Source organism: Aotus nancymaae, unplaced genomic scaffold (genome assembly GCF_030222135.1).
Source record: "Aotus nancymaae isolate 86718 unplaced genomic scaffold, 86718_ANA_hifiasm-v0.15.2.pri h1tg000012l, whole genome shotgun sequence".
NCBI lineage: Eukaryota > Metazoa > Chordata > Mammalia > Primates > Aotidae > Aotus > Aotus nancymaae.
This window is the reverse complement of record NW_026988423.1, coordinates 27005454-27012458: the sequence shown is the minus strand read 5'-3', so window position 1 is coordinate 27012458 and position 7005 is coordinate 27005454. Positions and strand designations below refer to the sequence as shown.

At 38.7% G+C, this 7005-nt stretch overlaps 1 non-coding gene across 1 annotated transcript; it reads right to left on the bottom strand.

The window, feature by feature from the left end:
- Window positions 1-3354: 3354 nt before the first annotated feature.
- LOC135274690 (U4atac minor spliceosomal RNA) lies at window positions 3355-3477 on the bottom strand. The gene has a single exon (XR_010342472.1). It is a non-coding gene; the product is annotated as a U4atac minor spliceosomal RNA (small nuclear RNA).
- Window positions 3478-7005: the final 3528 nt, after the last annotated feature.

The window sequence follows — 7005 nt, the reverse complement described above, 5'->3', positions numbered from 1 at the left end:
TGCTAAACACCCAGAGCAGTGAGTTTTCCTGAGGAATTTGCCAAGTACTTTAAGGCAGGTCAGGACATAAAGACTGGATGAGAAAGCATTCTCCCTAAGGGTTGTGTGCGTGAACGAAAGCATGAAAATGGCCATTTATTTGGCATCTTCTTGAAATGATGTATTGAAAAGTCTGACTAGAGCACTGAATTTGTAAAAAAAAAAAAAAATAATAATAATAGTAGCTATTGAAAGATTTGGGTGGAGCGGCAGGTTGGGACCAAATTTAAACCTGCCAGGATGAATGATTTGATGTTATCCTGCAGAGGAGTGATTTTTTTTGTGAAGGCAAAAAAAGAATGCACAAATGTTTGGGGGAAAGGCAGCTTGGCTATGCTGAAAAGTTTGAAGGGGGAGGAGACAGGAGGCACAGAAAATCTGTGGTTTTCATGGGTGAGTAGACTCTGTGGGATACTGTCACACTTTCCAAAAGAAGATTCTATCGAACCAGTCAGGCAGACCTGTTCACTGTTCTCTTGTTGGTCCCCTGCTTTTGGTGATTTCCTTCCCTTTTCTCTCTGCCAAGTCATGTTCCAATCTTCCTTCAGAACCTGGCTCAAGGCTCATCTCCACCAGGAAACCTACTTGGTGTCTGGTCTATAAGTGATTTTTAATCTGGGTCAATGATCTGTTAAAGAAAAATAGTCCCCCATTCTGACCTAGAGAACTGACTGCTGAAAGATATGCCAAGTTTTGTAGACAGTGTTGAAAAACTACACCAATAGGGGTCAGATCAGCCACTCTCCAAAAGAAATTAGAGAGCGAATCTGCTGGAAATAAAATCAACCCTTCCTCATTATTTTTTCCTCTTTGTGTACTTTTCCTGGGTTGATGCCCAGGTCTGGGAAGAGGAGAATGGATACAGCTCGGAGTGGGTTAGCTGAGTTCTTAGCATCTGTATTCTTGGATCCCGCAGCCTTGGGAGCAGAAGGAGGTCAGGTCAGATTGGTTATAAGATTTTTAATTAATGCGCAGATTGTGTCCAGTGTACAGGTCTATATACAATAGAAAAATTTGTATCACATTAATTTATAAAAAGTTTGAGACTGCTCTTAGTCTTGTGCTTATTTAGTGATTGCAGAGTAAAAATAATTAGCTCTTTAACAGTTTTTAAGTTTGCAGTTGGTTCAAATAGCTTACTCAGTTCATTTCTTGGTCATTTTAGTCAGTTTTCTATCAGTTTTATTGTATAATTTACATAAATAAAATTAATTCCTTGTAAGGATACGGTTCAACGAACTTTGACAAATGTGTACAGTCACATAACCACTGTCAGAGTAATTTTCATTATTCCTAAAACTTCCTTTATTCTTCTTTGCAGTAAATATTCTACTTTCATTCCTATTCTCATGATCTGATTTTCGTCACTGCAGTTTCGCTTTTTTCCCAGAATGCTATGTAAATCAAATCTGTCTTCTTTGATTTAGCCTGATGCTTTTGAGGTTTGCCCCTATTGTTTCATTTATCGGTAATTTGTTTCTTTTTATTGCTGAGTGGTATTCCATTGTAGGAATGCACAATAATTTGTTTATTAATTCACTAGTTGATGCACATGTGAGTTATTTCCAATTTTTGCTAAGAATAAAGTTTCTATAAACATTTGCATGCAGGTCTTTACATAGATATATATTTTTATTTCTCTACAGTCCCAGGAATGGGACTGTTGGGTCATGTGGTAAGTGTACATTTAACTTCGTAAGAAACTGCCACACTGTTACCCAAAGCAGCTGTGGCATTTTGCATTCTCAGTATAGAAATTCCAACTTCTCTGTGTCCTTGCTACTACTTGGTATTGTCAGTGTTTTAAATTTTAGCTGTGTAGGCTGTACTCTGTGGCTCACACCTGTAATCCCAGCACTTTGGGAGGCCGAGGTGGGTGGATCACCTGAGGTCAGGAGTTTGAGACTAGCCTGGTCAACATGGGGAAACCTCATGTCTACTAAGCAAACATACAAAAATTAGCTGGGAGTGGAAGCTCATGCCTATAATCTCGGCTACTTGGGAGGCAGAGGCAGGATAATGGCTTGAATACGGGAGGTGGAGGTTGAGGTGAGCTGAGATCACGCCACTGCAGTCCAGCCTGGGTGACAGAATGTGACTCCATCTCAAATAAATAAAAAAAAAATTAGCCGTGTATAGTGGCATTTCATTATGGTTATAACTTATATTCCTTTAATGAGCAGTCGTGTTGAGCCTTTTTTTTTGGCACTTATTTGACATGTGTATTTTCTTTGGTGAGATGTATATTCAAATATTTTGTACTTTTTACTAATGGATTGTCTTATTGAATTTCAAGAATTCTTTATATATTCTAAATATGCTATTTATCAGATACAATTTTGCCAATATTTTCTCCCAGTATGTAGCTTGTCTACTAATTTTCTTACAGTGTCTTTCGAAAAGCAGAATTTGAAAAATTTCAAGTTATCAGTTTTTTTTTTTTTTTTTTTTAATTGCATTTTAGGTTTTGGGGTACATGTGAAAAACATGCAAGGTTGTTGCATAGGTACATATGTGGCAGTGTGATTTGCTGCCTTCCTCCCCTTCACCTATATCTGGCATTTCTCCCCATGCTATCCCTCCCCAACTCCCCACCCCCCTCTATCCCCCCCTCTCGCCCCCAACAGACCCCAGTGTATAGTGCTCCCCTCCCTGTGTCCATGTGTTCTCATTGTTCAACACCCACCTATGAGTGAGAACATGTGGTGTTTGATTTTCTGTTCTTGTGTCAGTTTGCTGAGAATGATGGTTTCCAGGTTCATCCATGTCCCTACAAAGGACGCGAACTCATCGTTTTTGATGGCTGCATAATATTCCATGGTGTATATGTGCCACATTTTTCCTATCCAGTCTATCATCGATGGGCATTTGGGTTGGTTCCAGGTCTTTGCTATTGTAAACTGTGCTGCAATGAACATTCGTGTGCATGTGTCCTTATAGTAGAACGATTTATAATCCTTTGGATATATACCCAGTAATGGGATTGCTGGGTCAAATGGAATTTCTATTTCTAGGTCCTTGAGAAATCACCACACTGTTTTCCACAATGGTTGAACTAATTTACACTCCCACCAACAGTGTAAAAGTGTTCCTATTTCTCCACATCCTCTCCAGCATCTGTTGTCTCCAGATTTTTTAATGATCGCGCGTATAGTGCATAATTTTTTGTCCTATATAAAAAATCTTTGCTTAACTCAAGATCATGAAGATTTTATCTTATGTTTTACTTTAGGCATTTTATAGTTTTAGATATAGAAATCTTTTTTTAAATTTTACTTATTTATTTTTTATTGCCATGGAAAATTGGGTGTTGATTTTTCCAAAAACTGCACCAAAAGTAAAGCAAAGTTCTAGTTGATGTGGGTTGTGAAGGCATTAGCAGTAGTGCCCTCACTACACACTCATCAGACAGTAGCACAACCCCAAGGAAAGAATGGTTAGCTCTATAAATCTTTAAATTTATGGCTATAATCCATTTCAAGGTAATTTTAGTGTAGAGTGCAAGGTAAAGTTTAAAGCTTTTTTTGTTTGTTTGTTTGTATGTGGATGTCAATTGTTTTAGTGGCTTTTCACTTTAAAACACTATCCTATCCCCATTGAAATAACTTGGTTCCTTCAGTGCAAATCAATTGACCGTATATGTGTAGGTTTATTATTGTTCCCATGGATTGCTATGTCTACGCTTGTGCCAATACTTTGTGATACTGACTGATTACTGTAGTTTTGTAGTAAGTCTGGAAGTCAGGTTCCTCCAAATTATTTTTCTTTTCCAAAACTGGAAAAGAAAAATAATTTTCTCCCCCTTCCCTCCCGTCTCCTTCCCCAGACTTCTCCCCTCCCTTCCCCTTCCCTTCCTGTTCCATTAGATAGAGTCTTGCTCTGTCGCCCAAACTGGAGTGCAGTGGCGCGATCTCAGCTCACTGCAACCTCCACCTCCTGGGTTCAAGCGATTCTCCTGCCTCACCCTCCCCAGTAGTTGGGGTCTACAGGTGCGCTCCACCATATGGCTAATTTTTTTTTTTTTAGTAGAGACGGGGTTTCATCACACTGGCCAGGCTGCTCTCAAACTCCTAACCTTGTGATCCACCTGCCTCAGCTTCCCAAAGTGCTGGGATTACAGGCATGAGCCACTGCGTCCAGCACCTATATTCTGTTTTTCCTTGGCATTTTTTAGTCTATCCCATTGTTAGTATTTATTAAGTATCTACGTTGTATAAAACATACAGAAGTCAGATTTCTTTTATTTTCCACCCTATTCATTTCCCAAGGTCCAATTTAAGTTTCATTGTCAGCCATACTGCCAAAAGCACTCTACAAATTCAAGGCAATTACCATCAAAATACCACCGTCATTCTTCACAGAACTAGAAAAAACAATTCTAAAGTTCATATGGAACGAAAAAAGAGCCTGCATAGCCGAAGCAAGACTAAGTGAAAGAACAAATCTGGAGGCATCACATTACCTAATCTTAAACTACACTATAAGGCCATAGTCACCAAAACAGCATGGTACTGGCATAAAAGTAGGCACATAGACCAATGGAACAGAATAGAGAACCCAGAAATAGACCCAAATACTTACAGCCAACTGATTTTCAACAAAGCAAACAAAAACCTAAAGTGGGGAAAGGATGCCCTATTCAACAAATAGTGCTGGGATAATTAGCAAGCCACATGTAGGAGAATGAAACTGGATCCTCATCTCTCACCTTATATAAAAATCAACATAAGATGGATCAAGAACTTAAATCTAAGACCTGAAACTATAAAAATTCTAGAAGATAACATCAGAAAACCCCTTCTAGACATTGGCTTAGCCAAGGATTTCATGAACAAGAACCCAAAAGCAAATGCAATAAAAATAAAGATAAATACCTGGGACTTAATTAAACTAAAGAGCTTTTGCACAGCAAATGGAACAGTTAGCAGAGTAAACAGTAAACCCACAGAGTGGGAGAAAATTTCCCCAATCTATACGTCTGACAAAGAACTAATATCCAGAATCTACAACAAACTCAAACAAATTAGCAAGAAATAAACAATCCCAACAAAAAGTAGGCTAAGGACATGAATAGACAATTCTCAAAAGAAGATTATATATATATATATATATAAATGGCCTATACACATATGAAAAAAATGCTCAACATCACTAATGATCAGGGAAATGCCCAAAACCACCATGTGATGCTACTTTACTCCTGCAAGAATGGCCATAATCAAAAAATAAAAAAAAATAGATGTTGGCAGGGATGTGGCAAACAGGGAACACTTCTACACTGATGGAGGGAATGTAAACTAGTTCAACCACCATGGAAAACAGTGTGGATATTCCTTAAAGATCTAAAAGTAGAACTACCATTTGATCCAGCAATCCCCACTACTGGGTGTCTACCCAAAGGAAAAGAAGTCATTATATGAAAAAGATACTTGCACATTCATGTTTATAGCAGCATAATTCACAATTGCAAAAATGTGGGATCAACTCAAATCCTCATCAATTAATGAGTGGATAAACTGTAATATATATATATGTATGTATATGTGTGTGTGTGTGTGTGTATATATATATATATATAATGGAATACTACTCAGCCATAAAAGGAATGAATTAATGGAATTATCAGCAACTTGGATGACATTGGAGACTATTATTCTTAGTGAAGTAACTCAGGAATGGAAAACCAAACATCGTATATTCTCATTCATAAGTGGTAGCTAAGCTATGAGGATGCAAAGGCATAAGAATGACACAGGAGGCTTTGGGGACTCAAAGGGAAAGGGTAGAAAGGGGATGAGGGATAAAAGATTACAAATTGGGCAAATTGGGTGTAGTGTGCACTGCTCGGGTGAGGAGTGCACCAAAATCTCACAAATCACCACCAAAGAACTTAGTCATGTAACCAAACATCACCTGTTCCCCAATAACCTATGGAAGTAAAAAAATTTAAAAAAAATTGGCCGGGCATGGTGGCTTATGCCTGTAATGCCAGCACTTTGGGAGGCTGAGGCAGGCAGATCACCTGAGGTCAGGAGTTTCAGACAAGCCTGACCAACATGGCGAAACCTCGTCTCTACTAAAAATACAAAAATTATCTGGGTGGGGTGGCGGGTGCGTGTAGTCTCAGCTACTCAGGAGGCTGAGGCAGGAGAATTGTTTGAACCTGGAGGCAGAGGTTGTAGTGAGCCAAGATAGCACCATTGCACTCCAGCCTGGGCAACAGGAGTGAAAGTCAGTCTCAAAATAAAAATAAAATAAAATAAAATAAATAAATCATTTCTATTATGAGCCTGTCTCACCAATCTCTTTTTTTCCTTTCAGAAAGAATATAGACAGCTCTTTGTATATAAGTATATTTGAATTTTCCTCTACTATATCCCCTCAAGGCAAGGAAATGTATGTTACTCATGCTTGCATTATGAGCACTTAACATATAGGAGGTTATCAGTAAGGGCTGGTTGGATGAATTAGCGAATTAATGAAAAGGGTGGCCTACTTTGCCACAAACAGAATTGGAGAACGTACTTGATCTTAAATATCCTTTAAACATCAGGTTCTTCTGGTCTCTGCTATTCTAAGTCCTGTTCTTTTCCCATTTTGCCCTGTTTCCCCGGATGATCTCAGTTACCATGACTTGAGTTACCATCTGCCATATGTGAGTCCATCCTGAGTATTTTTAGTACAGATCTGTCTCCGGAAAGCCAGACCCATAATTCTAATTACTTATCAGGAAACACCAGCAGGTGCTTCTGCAGGCACCTCAAACTCAGTTTAGTCTGCCAAATCCACCCACTTCATTCCATCCTCCCTCTCTCCCTTCTTTTTCTCCTTCTCCTCTGATGTTCCCCAAACAATGAATGACAACATTATCCAGTCAATTGCACACTTGTGTATGGTTAATATAGAGCACATTGCCTGGTGCCTAGTAAGCACTCAATTAATATTCATTGAGTAAATAAATGTCAC